Source organism: Bubalus kerabau, chromosome 15 (assembly GCF_029407905.1).
Source record: "Bubalus kerabau isolate K-KA32 ecotype Philippines breed swamp buffalo chromosome 15, PCC_UOA_SB_1v2, whole genome shotgun sequence".
NCBI classification, from domain to species: Eukaryota; Metazoa; Chordata; class Mammalia; order Artiodactyla; family Bovidae; genus Bubalus; species Bubalus kerabau.
In genome coordinates this window covers 35,547,546-35,571,168 of record NC_073638.1, presented here as the reverse complement: position 1 = coordinate 35,571,168, position 23,623 = coordinate 35,547,546, and the positions used below count along the sequence as shown (strand labels likewise).

Below are 23,623 nucleotides of genomic sequence, written 5' to 3'. Positions count from 1 at the left end.
TAAAAACAAAGCATGTGAAACAGCATCTACTGCTATTCCCTCTCCCTCCCCACCTGCTTCCTTCCCCTCAGCCCGGGGCCAAGCTTCTGAATGACACCTGTGTGGCACTCAGGCACCCCAAAGGCACCCCCAATCAGCCTTTGGTCCTATCACAAGGTCAGCCTGGTGAATTTGTGGCTGCTGCTGCTACTGCTAAGTCGCTTCAGTCGTGTCCGACTCTGTGCGACCCCATAGATGGCAGCCCACCAGGCTCCCCCATCCCTGGGATTCTCCAGGCAAGAACACTGGAGTGGGTTGCCATTTCCTTCTCCAGTGCATGAAAGTGAAAAGTGAAAGTGAAGTCACTCAGTCGTGTCCGACTCCTAGCGACCCCATGGACTGTAGCCCACCAGGCTCCTCCATCCATGGGATTTTCCAGGCAAGAGTACTGGAGTGGGGTGCCATTGCCTGAGGGAGGCAAAGAGCAAAACTTTTCTGTGCCTGGAGGAGCATTCAGCAAAGACTTCATAAACACTGTACAACTAGAACACCAGCTCCTAGCTAGGCTCCGCATGCTCAACGTGTACCAATTTAAATAGGCCCAGACTCTTGGGTAAACGAATCCTGAGCTGGAAGGTGTGGGCACTATGAAGATTTTCACATTCTAACATAAGAAGAAAGATAGTTTTTTAAAGTGGACAAAAATATAGCTGTCATTTGATCAGACCTTAGAGGGAGCTCCCCAGCCTTTCTTCCCTAATACGGATGCTGCCCTTTTTGCCAAAAATAATTATCAACCACTGCACCATCACCACCATTTCCTGCACTTACATGGAGTTTTAAGTGTGGTCACATTCATCGCAGTATTTGACCTGCCCAAGTACCCACTGAGGTGGACAGCACAGATATTTTTATTTCTATATCACGCATAAGGAAATAAAGATCTGGGTTATGGGATGTTACTGGATCACTAAATTTAAAAAAAAAAAGAGGATTCAATACATCTGAGAAAAGAGATGAATCAAAGTACCGCCTCCTAAATACTAAGGTCTTAAAAGTTGATGATTTCTGATTAAACCTGCCCAGCCTGCTTATGGCAGAGCTTCTGGTTCAGCACTTTTTGAGCAAAGAAGAGTTAGGTCCTTGAACTATTTCATTTAATCTGCCTGAACACCCAACAGGGCAGGCTGTGTTTCATCAGAGCAAACCACAGGTAAGGAAAGGCCCAGAAAGAGTAAATGACGTGCCCTCAATAGTCAACTCCTGTGTTCCTGCCACCCTTCTGATGTCTTTATACCACTCCAGGCTCACCCTCACGAAATGGAGGTTACCTACTGAATGCTGGATCCCCACATCCATTTGAAGACCACAGGGTCCTCGGGCTTTACCTACTGTCCTTGACCCCTCAGCCAAAACTCCAAGCTTGCTCCGTTTCATGATTTTTTATTTTCTAAAACCCATGACGAATCTCATGTCCTATCACCTTGTCTTAAGACACAGTTAGCAGGCACAGACAAATCCCTTGAAATACCTGTTCTTAAACCTGAATTGCCACCTTGCTCCCAGGCAGTGATGGAGATGGCCCAGCCAGGAGCCAGGTGGCTGGTTTCAATGGAGCCCAGAAACTCTCTTCCCTTCATACAAGGGCTTCTGTTGCTCTTCAGAAAGTTACTCAGCAAGTGAGATAGAACACAGCCTAGCCTTTATTCTCAGATCCCACTCTTCCACCCAGGAACAGTCGTCCAGGTTGAACAGCAGCCAGTGTTGCCTGAGAGAGGACCAGGGAGCACGGAGGGGGGAGGACAATCCCCGTACAGGCGGGCCATGGGTAACCATCCACGTAAACAAGCAGGTCTTGACAAGCCCTGGGCTGGAAGGACTTGGGCTTGGTCCTAAAGAAGTCTGACAGCCAATGCAGGAGACATAAGAGAACAGAGTGAGGACCAGGGAGAACTGCAGGCTGATCTGACTCAGTAGAAGGAAGAGCCCACCACAGACAGGGCGAGCAAAAGGTAAATGAGTCATACAGCTTCTTGCAATGTTTTTCCAAGTTTAATCTTCCATTCATACAGATTTTGACTATAATGTGAACAATGACTCTGGCTGGTTAAACGTAAAGGTTCCAATTTAGCACAGCCGTCCTTTCCGGCATGGGGAGAAGTTCTGGGAGTTTATGTGAATGGTGCCCAAGAGTGGGGGTCGGACTAGCCTGATAAATCTACTTTTCTGCCAGTGGTGGTATTGGTATGCTGAGAGTGTGACAGATCTGCTCTGTCAGCACCAGCTCTTATCTGGCCCCTGCTGTAAAGAGGAAAAGAAACAGCTTAAAATGTAAGGAAAGTATCCAGCCTCAGAGCTCAGAGGGACTCTATCAAGGCTCTCTTCTCATTGGTATGCTCGGCAGCAGCTCCCACTCTGGCCCTTCTGGCTCCTCAACACAGCTCCCAGATTACTGTAAAAGGGTCACCCTGCAGACCTCAAGCCACGGTCAGCACTGCCTCCAGGCTTGTTAAGGCCCTTACTATCTTTGTTCTAAATCCCAGTGTCTCCAGGAAACCACGGCTCCGGGTCACAAAATAGTGCTCCTAGTTAGGTCCCCAAATTGATAATACAAACTCCAAAAACGTTAAGAAACTGCCTCCCTGCCTTCAGCTTCCATCTGGGCTGCAGAATAAAGACATAGTGGCCAAGAGTCCCGATGGCATCTCTACAGTCCCTCAACATTTCTCAGGCAACTTTTGTTCTCTTTTACTTAACACTTTTACAGAATTGCTCATTTAGTACAAAGTGTCACTGCTATTCATGTGGCATTTCCTAAGGGGGGCTTAGGAGGTTACTGATGTGGTCTCTGGAGCTTGCACTGTTTTGAAAATGTCAAGCAGCTCTCTGCACACCAGCATGACTCTGACAGGCCCTTCTTCCAGAAACATGGGAAGCAGGCCTTGACAAGCCAACAGATAGTCCCCATCCTCTCTCCAAGTGAGTGCCATCAACCTCCTTCAATATCCACCCTGGGCACCACATCAGTCCAGAGTCCTGGGGTCAGAAGATCTGGGTGTAAACCAGAACAAGACACCTCAGGTCTCTGAGCCTCAGTTCTTCCATTTACACACAGGGAAATGTTGTTGTGAGGATATATGAAAGGGCATCACACAATGCCTGGCATACAGAAGGTATTCAATTAACATCCATTGAACCTGGCTGTGTCTTGACAATGGCGGTAACCAACAGGCATCTAAATTGGAACAGGGCAAAACCAGAATGAGTCTCCTTGCCTCACTCCCACCAAACCCAATAATCTTCCCTCCAGGTTTCCCTTTGTCCACTAACAGCATCACTACTCAACAACCTAGGAGGCATCCTCCACTCCTACCTTAACCTCCACATGTCATATATTAGCAAGTCCTGCTGCCTCCATCTAGAAAACATACTCTGAATCCATACACTTCCTTCCATGTTTACAGCCACACCCTAGTCATCACAGCAGCCACCTAACTGCTCTTCCTGCTCCCACTCGGGCCTCTATACCATCCGTCATCCTCACTGAAAGCCTGATCGATCTTTTAAAATGTCAGATAACACACACTTCCCCTTTAAACCGTACAACAGCTCCACATCACCCATAGAGTTAAAATTCAAGCTCCTTACCTTGGCTTCCAAGATCCCAGGTGATCTGGCCCCTGCCTAGCCCCATGCTTTTCCTACACCACTCTCCTTCTTCCCTACCCTGCTCCAGCCACACTCATCGCCTTTCTGCTCCCTGAACACCAAGCTCTTTCCTACTTAACAACCTTTGTACTGGATGCTCTTTCCCCTGTACTTAACTGGTTCCTTGCCATTCAGCAGAATTATCATCTCAGAGCCCTTCCCAACCACCCACTGAAGTAGTAGCTCCCAGTCATATCACATCATCCTATTTTAATTATTACTGTTATTTTTCTTACTGATGATCATCAGTATCCCTGACTAATGGTGTATTCCAGGAGAGTAAGGACCTTGCCTGTCTTTTTACTGCTATTATCAGCCCATAACAGAGTCCAGCTCTGTTATATGTGCTGAATGAATGAATGAGAAATAATGACTAAGGAAACTCCTACTTTAAAGTGAGGTCATGCCTCCAAATAGGCTAGCTAACCTTATAGAAGTCTGGACTCGGGTCACAAAACGACAAGAACCTGAAGGGTCATAAGCCATCCGAAGGCAGTTGCTTCTGCTCTTACTACCTGAGGAAGGATGCATCAGAGACTGGCATGCTAAAATCGCTTCATCCTTGGCTCTCTCCCAACTGTGTTACAATATAATTTGGAGAAATTAACCCTCCCCTGCAACCCCCTCTACCACCCCTGCAAAGGAGAAGGAAGAACACTCAGCAGAGAGAATCAAAGCATGGAATGCAAACACCCCGGAGGCAATTACTAGGTGATTAAAAACACAGAGGAGGACAATACAAACATCACCTGTATCTCCTTTTTGTGAACTGGGAGATTATTTGGTGTGAAACCTGCAATTTGGTGATGATTATACACTCTCAAATTGCTTTCTACTATTTCATTGGTGTTTGCTCTCCTCCCCCTCTCCCCTAGCTCAAGTTAAGATCCTAAGTTAACCGCAGGGCTGGGAGCAGCTCTTCACTGATTTCTAATGTATCCCCCACAGCACAGAACAACAATGCCATGGAGCAGGCTCTTGAACTCTTTTATCTCACCAGCCAGAGCACAAACTCACACCACCTTCAGGAAGAGGCTGTGCAGAACCCATCTTACTTTCTGATTTCAGCAGCCCAACATATCACACATGCCCCAGAGAGAGTGGGGGAGGCCGGGGCCCCCAGGCCCTGATGAAGATCCTACACCCAGGCTGGGAGAGTCCACCAGCCCTGGGGAGCGTGGCACAGACCAAGGAAGGGCTTTCCCCATCCCCACGATGTCCATGCTTGACTCACACCCAGCTAGGCAGAGACATGAAATTCAGCCAACCCTCAGACCCAACACCCTGAGGGGTAGTCAGGACCCGCTCTCCTCACCTAAAAGTGCCAAAGGGGGCTAAGCCCAGCGCAGACAGAGCTGGGCTCAAGGGAGTCACAAAATTAATGGAGTGAACTGAAAGCTCTCAAATCTTGCAAGAGGGAGGGGTCTTCTTCCCAAATACTGAATTTAACAGACTGAAGTCTTCCGGCAAAATTTGAAAAGTTCTGTATTTCATTAGGCTCTCCAAGTGTTTTCAGATGCATTCAGTGGCCAATTCATTTCATAAATTACCTCTTCTGACCCAGTAACCCACACTGCAAGCCTCTCTTCTCCCCGAGCCCCCACATAGGGCTCCAATACTTAGGACTGCTGGTTTAATAGGAAGTTTTAATTGTGGCTCCACAGGACTTCAATAACCATGAAAAGACTAAAGCCCAACTCCTGACTGAATGAAGAAATCAAACCCAGATTGCCTCCCTCTCCTAACTTTTTTTTTTTAAAGCAAGTTGGCAGAGAAGCAATGTAATGGGAGTGAAGAGACCAGTTCTGTTACTACCAACTAGTTTTACGCCCCTGAGCAAACATACAATCTTGCTGGGTTTTAGTTTCCTCATCTGTCCATTGATGGGGTTAGACCCTCCACCTGGAGAAGCCACCTGAGGCCTCCAAAGCATGAACCCCAGGTTATTCAGAGTCGTACATGCTGGAGTTCAAACCCCAGCTCTTCCGCACACTGGAGGTGTACGACCTTGAAGGAGTTAAAGACCTTTCCGAGTGTGTTGGTTTCTTTATCTGTAAAAAGAGGAGCCAACTCCAATTCTGCAAGACTGTTAAAAAGAGCACTCACTGATAATGTGCCTGCCCCAGAGCAGACACTCAACCTTCAGTTCCTGTCATATTTTTCTTTTGCTAGCTCTAAATCTCCACTCTAACAGAGTTGTTTTGGCTTTTTCTATTTTACAAGCTTCAGTATTATTAGCCTGGCTAAAGAACACTTTTTTTTTCCCTTTGAGTTAAGGCAAAACACTCAGCCTCCTGTTTAAACTTAAACTCCCTCACCAAGCCAAGTAGTTTAAGATCAATAAGCACATTCCTTGAGCCACACTTCTGTCCTTCACTGGTTGGAGCCCTATGGCTCAGAAAAAAGTGAATGTTAGTCGCTCAGTCATGTCTTACTCTTTGCAACCCCACAGACTGTAGCCCACCAGGCTACTCTGTCCATGGAACTCTCCAGGTAAAAATACCGGAGTGGGTTCTTCGGTGGGTTCTCTATTCCCTTCTCCAGGGAGATTTTCCTGACCCAGAGATCAAACCAGGGTCTGCTACACTGCAGGCAGATTCTTTACCGTTTGAGCCACCAGGGAAGCCCTCATGGCTCAGAAAGCGCAGTCTAAGACAAAACAGCGTCCCCAGCAGGCTGTCTGAGCCAGGGACACACACTCCACAGAAATTTCAAAACTGCACAGAAACATTTTCTACCTTAAAGAATGTCCAGTTTTATGCTTCTACTTAATGCTCTTCAATAAGTCAGACTTCTCAAGTATAAAACGAGAAGGCTAGACCAGGTGATGGTTTAGAGATCCTCCAGCTGTAACATCTTAAGACGCTGAGGCTCATCTCAGACTATTGCTGGAGCCAGACTGAAATGTAACAACACTGCACATAATTGAAAACACAAAGGAAGGAGGCAGAACAGCTGTCCTCCCCAGTCTCACTTGCCAACAGAATATCTTTCGTAATGACAGCACGGAGGTGTAGTTAATGATACTTTGTCCTGTTTATTCCCAATTAAACTGGATTTTTTTTTCTTAACTGCAGGTGCTCCCAACCACTCCATCGAAAACTCCCTTTCTCTCACTCATGACTTGACTTTTACAAATCAGAATACATCAAGGTAAAGTGAATCCTAGAAACCAGTACAGAACTAACCTGCTCCTGGGCTGTCGTTCTCCATGGGAAAGGCAGCAGACACACTTGCTCTCTGCTGGGGCTCCATGCTGTGTCTTCCCAGCGTTCCCAGTTCAAGTCAGACTGGGAGGGAGGCTCGCAGCCCGCCGGCTCTATTTCAATTTTGGTTCTGGAGCCGCTGCCTCCCAAGGTGTTACAAATCTAGCAGCCACTGGCTCCTACTCATTCATTCTCCTCCCTACCTCCCCCCCCCCCACCATCCCCAGCCTCCACACACACACAATCTGCAATCTGGCAGCGATGCAGGAACACACTTCCAGCTGTGAGTCACCGCCCCACTGTGGCCAAGCAGAGCACTAGCTGGGGTAAACAATGAGGCAGGCAATCTGTGTCTCCAGGCCCCAGTTCTGTTCTTGGAGACCATGGGGTTGGCTGCCGCTCTGGTAAGAGGACATAAGAAATACCTCCGCTTGTGAGCCCTGGAGTCAGAATGAATTGCTCACTCAGTTCTGCTCTGCCATACTGGGGCTGAAATCAGCCTCGAAGCAGAGAGCCTTTGGTGGAGAAATGAGGGATCCTTCATCACTCTCTCTCACGATCATGGTCGGGAAGAGCCTGAGCAGTTACCAACCATCATACTCACTCCCAGTGGTAACAATCTGTGATTCTTCCATCACTGCTTGGGATGGCTACGGTCTTCTCTGCATCAATTTAACCATGTTGCTCTCACTCCCAGAGCAGGCTTGGAGAGGAGAAGGGCCAGGCAAACAAAGGCATCAAGGTGCCTCTCTCCCCATGGCCTGAGAGCAACACTGCGGCTCTCCACTGCCTCTAGGTGGGTCACAAGTTATGATGCAGTTGAAATATGAGCTCCACAGGGCAAGACTTCTGTCTTCACAGCTATGTTCCAATGCCTACATGGTGCCTGGCACACAGTAGGTGCTCAATAAATATTTGCTGGCTGAAGAAAAATGCAAGGGGTTTTGTTCCGAGTCTACTTGGGATGACAGTTTTACTAAAACCTGTATCCATGAGAATCATGTTTTCCCTTTTAAAAATTTCTATATCCTTCATAACTCCCACCACTGCCTGTAGGGAGTATTCTATAAATCTTTAAATGCAGAGATAAATCACTGTGAAACTAAGGAATCTCGAGCGTTAGGGCCCCTCACTTTCACCAGCCCCTTCCCAGGCCTTAGATAGTGGCCTACCAACGTGTGTATGTGCTTTCTACAACTGTATGCATTCTTAAACGAGACCTCCCGAATTTTATAAACATCAAGCTCCACAAAACAGATCTGCCGCCATAGAATGAAAAAATGAAAGACTCACAAGCCCTCCTGACGCATTATCCTAACAAGGATATTTGAACTGACAAATCCTGTTTTAATCACAAAGGAGACATGCTCTCAACTACCAATATATCCTAATTGATCACAAGTCAACTGCTTGTTAAAGCTGGAGTAGGATTAAAAACACAAACTCCATCCATCCAACATTTATTTAGCCCTACTATGTGTTCAGCAGAGTCGGACATGACTGAGCGACTTCACTTTCACTTTCATGCATGGGAGAAGGAAATGGCAACCCACTCCAGTGTTCTTGCCTGGAGAATCCCAGAGCAGGGGAGCCTGGTGGGCTGCCGTCTGTGGGGTCACACAGAGTCAAACACAACTGAAGCGACTTAGGAGCAGCAGCAGCATGTGTTCAGCAGTGAGAGTTTCAGGATAAGACAGTGAGTAGAACATAATTATCCCCACTGAACAGGAGCTTACAGTTCAAAAGAATAAACTGATATGGTCATAAATAGATACAATGATAATATTAACCATAAAAAATATAAATATGTATAACTACAGATCAGAGTGAGTACCGCAATGTAAAGTACAGCAAAGCACACCTAATTGCCAAGTGTCAATCTGCTGGGTATAACAACTCTAAAAGGTGAATCATTCTATCCCCATTTTTCAAAAGTGAATATTGAGGCCCAAGGAGGTCAAGTGCCAACCCCAAGGTCATATAGCCAGTAAATGACAAAGTCAGATTTCAAGCCCATATCGCCTGACTCCAAAGTATGGGCTTGTTCTTAGTGGTTACACTTCAGTCTATGGCCAGTTGCGTCACAGAATCTCCAAAATGTCTGGGGAGACACACTGTCAGTAGCGGCACAAGAACCACTCTGAGCACCAGCAGAGGCTGGCCAACCTCCAAAGCCCACGCTCCTGAGAGCTTACTCACCAGGTAGATAGCCATAACCCTTGTTCACTCACCAGGCAACATACAGGCAAGGATCAGTGACAGCTAGCTGGGAGCTGGATGAGGCCACATGAGCGGCTCCCACCTGGAGTCCTGCCTCCAAACTCCCTCATCCTTGCTGCCAGATGGATCATGCTGGAACACGGCTCTCATTCCATTACCTCCTGGCACACACCCTCTCCGTGGCTCATCCACTAAAGCCTTCTCTACTTCCCTAGACCCTTGGCTCCTACCAAATTTAACGGTTCACCAGTCCCCAAGTCACCCCATCTTGCCCACCCCTGGGCTTTGGCTCCTGTAGTCTTCCTCCTCAATGAGTTCTGCCCAACCTTCAAGGCCCCTTCTCTTCCCAGTGGTCCTTCCTGATCACTCCAGATCACTCAGCCTTCTTCCCTCCTTGTACTCTCAGCACTGAAGTTTTACACTCGTTATATAGCAATTATACTTCCCCAAAACTCTTTTCATTTTACCTTACAAAAATTAAGTACAGTCGTCCCTTGGCATTTGTCAGGGGTTAGACCCTCCCCAATACCAAAATCCACAGATGGTCATGTCCTATAAAAGGGCATAGTACGGTAAGCCCTCCTTATCTGCGGGTTCTGCATTCTTGGATACAGAGGGTCAACTGTATTCCAAGCCACAGACAAGTATAAACTAGAAAGCAGGAGACCCCTTTCTTGCCTTGAATTCAGTGTCAGTGTCAATCTCAGAGGCAACAACTTTGCCACTTTCTTATGCGTTCTTTTTGTTTTTTGCCTTTATGAAATTCTCACGCATTTAAAAATATATATACACGTCATTTTAAAAAGAAATTACATAAATGGAATAAAACTGTACATATATTTCTATAACTTGCTTTTTTGTGCTATGTATCTTCTATTCCTTCATATCTACATGCAAGGATGAACATAAGCAGCCCTCTCCACACACAGCTCCACTAGGATCCCCTACCAGACCAACGATATAGAGAGATGACCCAGGAGCCCACCCCAACATGTATGAGAGGGCTCAGATTGCTTACCCGCAAACCAATCTGTTCCCCCAAATTCATTTTAGTTAAACCACACAGACCCTGATGCTGGGAAAGAGAGAAAGGAGGAGAGGGGGACAACAGAGGACGGGATGGTTGAATGGAAACCGACTCAATAGACATGAATTTGAGCAAGCTTCAGGAGATGGTGAAGGACAGGGAAACCTGGCATGCTGCAGTCCATGGGGTTGCAAAGAGTCGGACACCACTGAGCGACTGAACATCAACAGATATTTTAAATTGAGCCCAAGTTTAACAACAGGAAATTTTCATATAAATACTCAGCCCATCCTGGTAAATCAAAATCTACGACAGCACAAGGAGCCCATGAGAGCTGGGATGGCCTCTAGCTCACTGCACTCCCCACCACTCCCTACTGCTTCCGGATGCTGAGGGTGTACACTTAGTGCTATTTGTCATCACACCTGCCTTTCTCCTTTCCCACAGGAGAGAAGTTTCTTCGTGCCTGTATCTCAACCAGAACTAGGGAGACAAAGATAAACCAAGTGAACAGAGTAAAACAAATTAGACAGCATACATACAGTCAGCTTTTCCATTATCCACTAAGCCTCTACAGACATTTGAGTTTGCAACCCCAATCTGATTCTAGAGAAATCAGATTCTAGGGAAGCTCTTCCTCTTAGGAAGGAGGTCTGTTGTAAAGAATAAAGATTTCTTGCATAAGAACTAAAAGAAGATGGCAAAAATAAGCCAGAAAATTTCCCTCTCACAAAAAAAGAGAAAAATCTTCCCAACAATAACAGCAAGTAGTCATGCCCTTAGCCTTCTCTGACTGGTCTCCTGAAAAGGTGAACCCCATGACAGTCAGCAGACTTCTTGCATAGCGTGAAAAATCCAGAGAGGCACTGCCAACAGTCTGTCCCTAAAGAACTCAAAAGAGAGGTGCCAGAGACTGCAGCCCCCTATGGATATTGACAGGGGTCACTGATGGCAGAAGGGGGATCCTGAAACAGAAAACCATCTGAGCATGTGCCCCTGGAATGAGACCACAGACCTCGTTCTGTGAAACCTGAAAAATGCCATGTTTCCATACGTGAACTGTGAACTTCCAGATGTTCAAGCTGGTTTTAGAAAAGGCAGAGGAACCAGAGATCAAATTGCCAACATCCTCTGGATTGTCGAAAAAGCAAAAGAGTTCCAGAAAAACATCTATTTCTGCTTTATTGACTATGCCAAAGCCTTCTCTTGAGAAACCTATATGCAGGTCAGGAAGCAACAGTTAGAACTAGACATGGAACAACAGACTGGTTCCAAATAGGAAAAGGAGTACGTCAAGGCTGTATATTGTCACCCTGCTTATTTAACTTCTATGCAGAGTACATCATGAGAAACGCTGGGCTGGAAGAAGCACAAGCTGGAATCAAGATTGCTGGGAGAAATATCAATAACCTCAGATATACAGATGACACCACCTTTATGGCAGAAAGTGAAGAGGAACTAAAAAGCCTCTTGATGAAAGTGAAAGAGGAGAGTGGAAAAGTTGGCTTAAAGCTCAACGTTCAGAAAAATAAGATCATGGCATCTGGTCTTATCACTGCATGGCAAATAGATGGGGAAATAGTGGAAACAGTATCAGACTTTATTTATTTGGGCCCCAAAATCACTGTTGATGGTGACTGCAGCCATGAAATTAAAAGACGCTTACTCCTTGGAAGGAAAGTTATGACCAACCTAGATAGCATATTCAAAAGCAGAGGCATTACTTTGCCAGCAAAGGTCCATCTAGTCAAGGCTATGGTTTTTCCAGTGGTCATGTATGGATGTGAGAGTTGGACTGTGAAGAAAGCTGAGTGCCGAAGAATTGATGCTTTTGAACTGTGGTGTTGGAGAAGACCCTTGAGAGTCCCTTGGACCGCAAGGAGATCCAATCAGTCCATTCTGAAGGAGATCAGTCCTAGGTGTTCATTGGAAGGACTGATGCTAAAGCTAAAACTCCAATACTTTGGCCACCTCATGCAAAGAGTTGACTCAATGGAAAAGACTCTGATGCTGGGAGGGACTGGGGGCAGGAGGAGAAGGGGATGCCAGAGGATGAGATGGCTGGATGGCATCACCGACTCGATGCACATGAGTTTGAGTGAACTGTGGGAGTTGGTGATGGACAGGGAGGCCTGGTGTGCTGCAATTCATGGGGTTGCAAAGAGGAGGACACGACTGAGCTACTGAACTGATGGTGTTTCAAGCCTAGGCCCTGAAGTCCAGGCCTCACAGCCATCTGTATCACAGACAAGGAAACTGCTCCAGAAAGCAACTTTGAAACAGTGCCACCATCTTTTAAAAGTAACTGCTTGGGACTTCCCTGGTGGTCCAGTGGCTAAGACTCCATGCTTTCAATGCAGAGGTCACAGGTTCAACCCCTGGTTGAGGAACTAAGATCCCACAAGCCATGTGACAAGGTGAGAAGAAATTGCTTCTGGGTTGGGGTGAGGAAAGAAATAGGTAAGGGAAATTAAGAGATACAAACTTCCACTTGCAAAATGAATGAGTCATGGGAATGAAATGTACAGCATGGGGAACGCAGTCAATAAGTAACTAATTCCTTTATATGGTGACATACTCAAATCATACTTATCCTGGTGATCATTTTGAGATAGAAAAAAACCAGTACTTTGTGTAAGAGGAACAAGCATAGCACTGTAGGTCAGTTATACTTCAAAAACAAACAAAATCTAAAACAAACCCACAGAAAAATAGATCAGATTTGTGGTTACCAGAGGTGAGGGTGGGGGTGGTAAAGGTAAGGGCTGGGTGAGATGAGGGAGGGGGAATTGGAGGAAAGTACTATAAACTTCCAGTTATAAGGCAAGTAAGTACTAAAGATATAATGTGTTGTTTTTGTTGTTCAGTTGCCAAGTCGCGTCCGACTCTTCGTGGCTGCAGCATGCCAGGCCTCCCGTTTCTCACTGTCTCCCAGAGAATCGGTAATGCCATCCCACCATCTCATCTTCTGTCGCCCTCTTCTCCTTCTGCCTTCAGTCTTTCCCAACATCAGGGTCTTTTCCAAGGAGTCAGCTGTTAGTATCAGGTGGCTAAAGTATTGGAATTTCAGCTTCAGCATCATTTCTTCCAAAGAGTAGTCACAGTTGATTTCCTTTAAGGTTGACTAGTTTGATCTCCTTGCTTTCCAAGGGATTCTCGGGAGTCTTCTCCAGCACCACAGTTCGAAAGCATCATTCTTCGGCACTCTGCCTTCTTTATTGTCCAGGTCCATATCCGTACGTGACTACTGGAAAGACCATAGCCTTGACTATACACACCTCTGTCACCTAAGTGATGTCTCCGCTTTTTAACACACTGTCTAGGTTTGTCATCGCTTTCCTGCCAAGAAGCAATCGTCTTCTGATTTCATGGCTACAGTCACCATCCGCAGTGATTTTAGAGCCCAACTTGATAAATATAATTAGCACTGCCATATGTTATATATGAAACTTGTTAAGAGTAAATCCTAACAGTTGTAATTTTTTTTTCTGTTTCTCTAATTTGTATCTAGACAAGATGACGGATGTTCACTAAACTTACTGGGATAATCATTTCATGATGAATGTAAGTCAAGTCATTATGCTGCACACCTTAAAGTTAGAGAGTGCTATATGTCAATTATATCTCAATACAACTGGAATATAAATAAAAATAATTGCTTCTGAGAGGCACACTCAGGGGGAATCTTTTTAAAAATATTTATTAATATATTTGGGTGCATCGAGTCTTACTTGCAGCACGAAGGATCTTCTACTTAATTGCCCCGAGCAATGTGGGATCTTAGTTCCCTGACCAAGGATCAAAACCGTGTTCCCTCATTGGAAAGTGGATTCTTAACCACAGGACCACTGGGGAAGTCCCAGGAGGAATCTTAAAAGGCGCACAATTACTAGATGATCAGACCTGAATGATACTGCATTATTGGCTCCCAATAATAATATGTGACGTAAGTATATTCTTTCTTTCATGTAATAAATATTTAAGAGCTAACTAAATGCCAGCCCTGTAGGATCTTACACTTCGTGAGTAATCAAGAAGAGGGAGGGGATGTGTCATAGCTTAGACTCCATATCATGTCAAAGGTGAACAAAAGGACAGAGTTTTTCCGATTTTCAGATTCATAAATGATAATCTGTTTGAATCAAGAGCTGTGAATTCTCAGGTTAGTAAGCCAACTTGAGACCTTTTATCATCAACAGGAAGCCTTGCTTTCCAGAAACGACTGTATTAAGAATTTCAAAGCTGAAAATGACATACAGCTCACCTCATCCAATCTTTGTTTCACAGATGAGGAAACTGAGGTCAGAGAAGGTTAGAGAATTGCTTAAGGTCATAGTTATCATTAACCAGAACATACCACTAGGTTCCTGAAAACAAGGATTATGGGGGGAAAAAAATCATCATCACATTGTTTTAAAATTATTTCCTGCCTTTTAAAAAAATCCATCTTTCAGTGACTAATTACTACTAAAAAACATGAAAAATATATTTTAGAGAGCTGGGAATCCTCATGTCCAGTCAAAAAAAGCTTACATAGAAATCCACTGCCACTGCTCTGGATTCAGAGAAATGTTAGTTACTCAGTCGTGTCTGACCCTTTGTGATCCCATGGACTATAGCCTTCCAGGCTCATCTGTCCATGGGATTATCCAGACAAGAATACTGGAGTGGGTTGCCATTCCAAGGGACATATAAAATACATGTTGGGGAGATGGTCATGTGAAGACAGACGGCAAGATTGAAGTGATGCATCGACAAATCAAGGAATGCCAAGAATTGCCAGCAACCCCCAGAAGCAGAGAGAGACGCATGGAATGGAGTCCCCCACAGAGCCTCCAAAGGAACCAAGGCTGCAAACTCTGATTTCAGACTCCAGACCTCCAGAACTATAAGAGAATAACTTTCTGTTGTTTTAAGCCACCAGGTATATATTAACTTGTTATGGCAGCTCTAGGAAATAATACAAAATGTGTATTAGTTTACTGGTGTTGATTTACCACAAACCCAATTACTGTGGAAAAGCTGTCCCAAAACCACTAGGACCTTCAGTTCAGTTCAGTTGCTCAGTCGTGTCCTCCTCTTTGCGACCCCATGAATCGCAGCAAGCCAGGCCTCCCTGTCCATCACCAACTCCTGGAGTTCACTGAGACTCACGTCCATCGAGTCGGTGATGCCATCCAGCCATCTCATCCTCTGTCATCCCCTTCTCCTCCTGCCCCCAATCCCTCCCAGCATCAGGGTCTTTTCCATGAGGGTCTCTTCGCATGAGGTGGCCAAAGTATTGGAGTTTCAGCTTTAGCATCAGTCATTCCAATGAACACCCAGGACTGATCTCCTTTAGAAAGGACTGGTTGGATCTCCTTGCAGTCCAAGGGACTCTCAAGAGTCTTCCCCAACACCACAGTTCAAAAGCATCAATTCTTCGGCACTCAGCTTTCTTCACAGTCCAACTCTCACATCCATACATGACCACTGGAAAAACCATAGCCTTGACTAGACGGACCTTTGCTGGCAAAGTAATATCTCTGCTTTTGAATATGCTATCTAGGTTGGTCATAACTTTCCTTCCAAGGAGTAAGTGTCTTTTAATTTCACGGCTGCAGTCACCACCTGCAGTGATTCTGGAGCCCAAAAATATAGTCTGACATTGTTTCCACTGTTTGCCCATCTATTTCCCATGAAGTGATGGGACCAGATGCCATGATCTTCATTTTCTGAATGTTGAGCTTTAAGCCAACTTTTCCACTCTCCTCTTTCACTTTCATCAAGAGGCTTTCCATAAGGGTGGTGTCATCCACATATCTTAGGTTACTGATATTTCTCCTGGCAATCTTGATTCCAGCTTGTGCTTCTTCCAGCCCAGCGTTTTTCATGATGTACTCTGCATAGAAGTTAAATAAGCAGGGTGACAATATACAGCCTTGACATACTCCTTTTCCTATTTGGAACCAGTCTGTTGTTCCATGTCTAGTTCTAACTGTTGCTTCCTGAGCTGCATATAGGTTTCTCAAGAAGCAGGTCAGGTGGTCTGGTATTCCCATCTCTTGAAGAATTTTCCACAGTCTATTGTGATCCACACAGTCAAAGGCTTTGGCATAGTCAATAAAGCAGAAATAGATGTTTTTCTGGAACTCTCTTGCCTTTTTGATGATCCAACAGATGTTGGCAATTTGATCTCTGGTTCCTCTGCCTTTTCTAAAACCAGCTTGAACATCTCTAAGTTCATGGTTCACGTATTGCTGAAGCCTGGCTTGGAGAATTTTGAGCATCACTTTACTAGCGTGTGAGATGAGTGCAATTGTGCGGTACTTTGAGCATTCTTTGGCATTGCCTTTCTTTGGGATTGGAATGAAAACTGACGTTTTCCAGTCCTGTGGCCACTGCTGGGTTTTCCAAATTTGCTGACATATTGAGTGCAGCACTTTCACAGCATCATCTTTCAGGATTTGAAATAGCTTAACTGGAATTCCATCATCTCCACTAGCTTTGTTCATAGTGATGCTTTCTAAGGCCCACTTGACTTCACATTCCAGGATGTCTGGCTCTAGGTGAGTGATCACACCATCATGATTATCTTGGGTCTCACTTAATAGTGGTGCGGCTGCTGCTAATTCACTTCAATCGTGTCCGACTCTGTGCGACCCCATAGACGGTAGCCCACCAGTCTCCATCGTCCCTGGGATTCTCCAAGCAAGAACACTGGAGTGGGTTGCCATTTCCTTCTCCAATGCATGAGAGTGAAAAGTGAAAGTGAAGCTGCTCAGTCATATCTGACCCTCAGCGACCCCATGGACTGCAGCCTTCCAGGCTCCCCCGTCCATAGGATTCTCCAGGCAAGAGTACTGGAGTGGGGTGTCATATCCTTCTCTGACAAGGGAGGTTTTAAAAAAAACAGTTCTGTTTTGAACTGATCCAAATATTGTGTTCACTTCTGGTAACCACACCTACAGGCCAGAGTGGAAAGCTGGAGCATATCCAGGAGAGAGAAGCCAGGGCTGTGAACAGTCAAAGCCACTGAAGGAACTGGAGTTTTAAGACCTAGGAAGACTCAGGGCCCACAACCGTTTTCATCACCTCTGAAAGGCTATCATGAGAAAGAGTGATTTGATTTGTTCCCCGAGGTCCAAGATGGAGTCACTGGGAGGCAGATTTTTCAAGGAATCGCACGTCCACAACATTACAGCATGGCCTTGGAGTACCAGACTGGCTGGCTGCCTCCTGTTGGTGGGCGTTTTCAAGCCCAGGCCAGAAAACCATTTGGCAATATATTGGTAAGGAAAGGACACAAACCCCAGGCCTGCAATCTGCCAAGATGACCTTATGCTCCTCTCTAGCTCTATGAATCTATTAATTCATGAAACACACCATTTAGCAATTATGTGAGTCAAGAGATTTCTGAAATACATGGGTAGGATGATGAGATCCTGAGCATGAAGAGAGATTTTGGTGGGAATACAAAGCAACAAGGCCTCGCACAGAACTGTGGCTGAGAACCTATGCCAACCTCCCAGGAACCTGGCCGCAGGAGAGGTGTTCACAGCCCTGTAGTGAAGGCTGGCTTAGGTTCCTTAGCCCCTTCTCACAGGAAGCTTACACTAAGATTGACAATACCTCTGTCAAGCCTTTTCTTTTACACAGCTTTCACAGTTCAATGCAGCCAGGATCTATTAACAAACCACTAAGGAAACGGCAACCCACTCCAGTATTCATGCCTGGAAAATCCCATGGACCGAGGAGCCTGGTGGGCTACAATCCATGGGGTCGCAAAGAGTCGGACACGACTGAGCGACCTCTGTGTGTGTGGGGGGGGAGGCTATATTCAAAGTAACTGTCACCTCTCTCTGAACACCTGCCATGATGAGTAACTGCCTGAGATGCTTGCATATATTACCTCTAACAGTCACTTCAACATTGCAAGGTATTATCATCTTAGGAAACAGGTTACAAGCAGTTAATTCATTTGTCCAAGACCACATATTTCAGGATTTAGGATTTCCACTGGAATCCAGGTCCAGAAGCCAAACTCTTTTCCTACATCATGATGTCTTCTCTGCACCCTACGTCAGGCATTTAATTTGTTCAAGGTAAACAACAATACCAGGCAAAGGGGAAGGCAGGCAGGTGGCTTTCCCTCTCTGGGCCTCAGTCCTCTTGTCCATAAAATGGGAAAAGGTTGGAGATGATGAGCACAAGGAGCCCTTCCATCCCTTGACACCTGGTGCTACTCGGCTAGATTCCTTTACTCCATGTCACCTTCCACACTAGTGAGGCTGAGAAAGCGGTGACAGGAAAGGTGGTAACGCTGGTACTCACAGCCAAGCGGACACGGCTAGCAAAGTCATTCTGCCTGCTGCCGGGAGGTCAGGGCAGTGAGGGAAGGAGGAAACCAAGAACAGGGACACATGTGTGAGCTCACGCACAGGTGTGCAGTCTAGAATGGCCCGCATAAGTCCTGACATTTAGCACTTCACTCCAGAAACCAGGGCTGTCCTCTAACATACGAGCCCAGAGATCTGAAGGCTCCCTCTACCAGGGCCCTGCGATGTCCAGGAGGATTTAAAGTGCAGGGTCTCTGTTTGGAAGTTGTCTGTAGGGTGTGAGAGGTAAAGTAGTCCAGCCACATTCCATGGGGAGGAACCTCCTGCAGCTGCTCTGCCCAGCGCAGCCTCCGCAGTGCCGTCCTGAATCAGGTTAGGGCGCCAGTCCATCCAGCTGCTTCCTCACAGGCCTGCTCAGGACCTCCTAAGGCCGCCTATTTCCCAACGGTCCCTCTGGGGTCTTCCTGCAATGGTATTGACATAGCCAAGGGACTCCAGAGCGCTAATCACACAGGGCGACTGGCCCAGCATCCCTCCATGACCCAGGAAAAGGGGACCATCCCACCCTCAGTGCTGAGATGTGGGTGGGGCAGGGGGAAGGATTTCAGAAATCTGGTCAGGGAGGGGCTCTCGCTGCCTGTCTCACTTCTAGATGAGGGCAAAATGGGATGACTTCGGAAAGCCCCCACCCAAACCCATTTCCTTCTCGGTTTCCTAGTGATGCCATTCAGGAAGGGAACCTCAGGTCAAGAGCCCAGCAGGAAGAAAGCACGTAACCCACAGGACCCAGAGTACCCAGACCTTCCAGTAAGCAAAACATGAAGCCCAGACAGAATATCCTGACAGGGCTTTCTGGTTCTAGTCTAGTTTTTATTTTCTTGGGGCGGGGTGGTGGGCAGCATTGGGTGGGCAGGGAGGCAGGGCAAAGCAGGCCTCAAGAAGGGAGGAGTCAGGGCGAGACATCAAAGTCAGTGCAAGAGTATGGGTTTGGAGCCAGAATTGGATTCCATTTCCCGTCCCACACTGCAGTGTAGGTTCTGTGAAAGCCCTTCTAAATGATGACTGGCATCAAGGTGGTAAATAGGGCAGATGGTCTTACCAAGGTCCCCTCTCCCTAAAGAAAACTCACTAGCTCCCCATATCCCTAAATAGAGAGCCCACCATGCTGAAATGTCAGATTTCTGCAGATAGCCCAAAATGTGTGTGCAGGGGTCAGAGGGCTGTGGATAAAGAATCACACAAGGTGAGACAGAGATCTGTAACAGTTACTGCAGTAGGTACATCATATTCCAGGCACTCTGCAGGCACTATCTCATGCCTTATTACAATCCTAAAAGTTAGGTATTATTATGTCCATTTACAGATATGGAAACTGAGGATGAGAAAAATTAAGGGGTTTGTGCAAGATTACACAGCCAAGTAGGGGCAGAGGTAGGATTCAAACCTAGGTCCTTTGACTCCAACTCTGGAGACATGGATGACAGGAGGGTCCAACTGTCTGAAATGGACTCTGGAGTCAAAGGATGTATTACTCTCCATGAAAACATCATGGCCAAACTGGCTCCTTATATTTCCAAGGAAAGAAGAAAACTTTGGTACAGGGTAACCTTGTACCTTGTACAATCACTGCCTTTTCGTGGCAAAGGGGCTTGTGTAACTCAATGAAGCTATGAGCCATGCCGTACAGGGCCAGCCACCCAAGACAAACGGGTCATAGCAGAGAGTTCTGACAAAATGTGATCCACTGGAGAAGGGAATGGCAAACCACCCCAGTATATTCACTGTGAGAACTCATGAACATATAAAAGGCCAGTACTTTGGTCATCTGATACGAACAGATGATTCATTGGAAAAGTCCCTGATGCTGAGAAAGATTGAGCGCAGGAGAAGAGGGTGTCAGAGGATGAGATGGCTGGATGGCATCACTGATGCAATGAACATGAACTTGGGCAAACTCCAGGAGACGGTGAGGGACAGGGAGGCCTGGCATGTTTCAGTCCAAGGGGTGGCAAAGAGTCAAACACGAGTGGGTGACTGAACAACAACAAGGGCTTACTAGAAGCCATTCTTACCAGCATCTTCACACTGAAAATAAAGTCCACCTCCCAGTCTGAAGTCCCAACCCTCCTAGCATGGGTACTGGCTAAAGGCTAGAGCCTAGAACTTATCTCTAACCTGGAATGACTCCTGCCTTTGAAGAAGGTAATGTAAAGGAAATGGGAATGCAAAACCTCTTAGACCCCTCACTATCCACCTCTCCAAGACCCCCACTTTGGAGACAGCTGCACATCACAGGTGGCACAGTGGTAAAGAATCTGCCTGCCAGTGAAGCAGATGCAGAAGACCTGGGTTCCATCCCTGGGTTGGGACGATCTCCTGGGGGAGGAAATGGCAATCCACTCCAGTATTCTTGCCTGTGAAATTCCATGAATAGAGGGCTACAGTCCATAGGGTTGCAGAGAGTCGGACACAACTGAGTGATTGGGCATGCATGCACACGTCACTGACTCTGAATCACACATTTAAACTGTGTTTTTCCAGATTCAGACTCAATTCCCCAACATCAAGCTATGTTGGCAGAGAGAGACACAGACAGCAGAGAGAGAGCTCAGTGAATCATTTTCTCTGCTAGTGATGGTATCTGATGCATGTTAAATGCCTCCCTGCAATTCCTCAAGTGTCTATTAATCAGTGAACCAAGAACACAGAAGGCGCCAAGGAAAAATCTGCCACTGAAGGGAAAAAAGCAAATTGTGAAAAGCCTCCTTACTAATGCACAAAGACTTCTAAACCCAAGGAGAGGCAGGGATAATAACAGCCCTGTCACTGAGACACTTAGTCCAACTGGTCACAAAGAAAGACATCAAAGAGCCCAAGGGGCAAATCCAGCCTCATCTGGATGCTGGTTGGTCAAGGGGAGAATCCACGAAACTGATAAAAAGACAAACTTGCAAGTGCTCTTGTTGAGCTTCAGTTTCCTCTCCCCTGTAGGCCCTGAGATACTACATGTCCTCCCCAACACACATGATCAAACAGGGTACACGATGGTCCCCAAAGTTCTGCCATCCACCAGCCTCCCCCGCTCCTGCCCCGTGCTAAATATCCTCCCTAGAAAGCTCCTTTGCTGCCATGTGTATGTTTCCTGAAGCAGTATTTCCAGTGTCCACTCTCTTTTGCCCTGGATCCCTAGGTCCAAGTGCCTGCACTTCTACCAAGAAGTCAATCAAACATAAAATCAACATAGTCCACAAAGGGACTCTTCCCACCCTATTTCTTCTCTTTTATTCCCCATGTTGGTGAAACTACCATTTCACAGTTCCTAACCAAGGGCATCTGGAAAAATTACAGTGACATTTTTGTTGCCCCAACCACCAGGAAGCATTTAGTGGGCAGGGGACCCAAGAGGCTTAACGACGCTATCCTGCACAATGAAAATTTCACAATGTCAACAGTAATATCATTTGTAAATGCTGGAATCATCCTACCACTTTCCCTCATCCCATTTCAGTCACAGACTCTCAACTCCACTTTCTGCTTCACCAGGCCAGCCCATCATCTTCATCCCCATGGCCACTTTCACTGGATGCCAGCAGTAACCTCCAAGGTCATTATCCAATCTCTGTACTTGCCCACCTACCCCCAGTTCACTTTCAACAGTCTCCACACAACTACCAGTAGTATTTCTAAACCTGTACATTGTCGTCACTCCTTGCCTTCAAATAATAACCCTCACCTTCTGGATAAACACCCATCATTATTCACTCCCTGGCTCATGGTTCCCTGCTCCCCAGTGATGCCTCTGTGTCATTGCATACACTGTGCCTTTTTTCTTGAAGGCTGTCTCCTCTCTGGCTAACTTATACCCATCCTTTAAGACTCAGTGCAAGGATCATCTCCACCTAGAAGCCTGACATCAGGCAGAATTAAGTACATTTTCAGCTTATTCTTTTTTTGTTGTTGTTGGTCGAACCACGCAGCTTGCAGGATCTTAGTTCCCCAATCAGGGATTGAACCTGGGCCATGGCAGTGAAAGCACCGAGTCTCAACCAGTGGGCCGCCAGGGAACTCCCCTCCATCTTATTCTGATTATTGTTCTCGCCCTGCCTCTCTGTGGGCTCTGATTCTCCAGCATAGAGCCTAGTGTACAATAAGAGCTTGATGAATTAGAGTTTACAGCTTATACAGCACTTACAGCTGACAAAGCAACACCTCATGCAATGCAATGCCTGGAAAGGGAATTAGCATCATTGTTACAGTTTCATGGAAGAGGAACCCAAAGTTAACTTCTTGCCCAGCTTCACAGGGCTAGCAAAGAGGTGGAGCTAAAATGAACCAGGTTCTCTGAGGGCAAATTCTTTGCTCTTTGTCACAATACCACTCTACACGAAAGATTATGGAAGAGATACCCAGTTGGGGGCGGGTGGTGTCATAAGCCTGTCTTCTTCACACCTGCAGACCGAGGTCTGGAAAATCCATCCATATTACTCATCTGTACATCATTCTTCCCCGCTTCCCCTTCCCACACCCATACTACACAGTGCAGAAACCCCAAAGGCAGCGAAAGAGCCTGGTCTTACTGTCAGAAACAGCCACTCTACCTGCATGCTGACTGATGGCGCCCATGTGCAGTTAGCTGCAGAAGGGGGAGAATGGGTTTAAGTGGCAGCATTTAAAGTTGCCATGCATTAAGTGCAAGCCTCGTTCAATGGACTGCCCATGGAGAAGGTGTGTCAGGCAAGACTTCTGAGTGGCAGGAGTGGGGCAGGAGGGCTGGAACGGGGAGGAGGCCTCCCCAGCTGTCCTGCTGTGCCACGTGAAAGGTTTTACCTCCTAATTGCTTTCTGAGAGCTTTCACGAGCACCTCACATATGCCATTTTGCTTCAGGAGCACAAAGTAATTAGAAATTGGGTTTCAGACTTTACGACTCTAACCATGGCTACAAGCAGAGCTCATTCCTTCGCACGCATGCATGCATGCAACACTGGCTCAAACTCAAATTTAAGGTGATTAAGGAATTGTGCAGTTTGGCTCTGTAGCCCTCTCAGGGGGCAGGGGAAATGATAAATGCACATTTCAGGGCTATGGATGGCAATCTCTACCCACTTCAGCAGTGTCATTCAGACGTCACCATGACAACCACCAAAAGGCTTCCTTCCTCTGTGGC

General features: G+C 46.4%; 1 protein-coding gene across 14 annotated transcripts in view; it reads right to left on the bottom strand.

Moving 5' to 3' along the window:
* Nucleotides 1–23,623, bottom strand: part of PLEKHA7 (pleckstrin homology domain containing A7) — a 253,670-nt gene that overhangs the window by 92,774 nt on the left and 137,273 nt on the right. The window contains exon 1 of one of the 14 annotated variants that reach the window (XM_055548479.1): nt 6,876–7,039. The exons of 11 other annotated variants lie outside the window; for them this stretch is intronic. The gene's annotated coding sequence lies outside the window, so the exon portion shown is untranslated. Of the gene's footprint in view, nt 1–3,627; nt 4,975–5,002; nt 6,485–6,875; nt 7,040–23,623 lie in introns of those variants that run through there. 2 more of the 14 variants (XM_055548483.1, XM_055548481.1) reach the window with 2 other exon arrangements.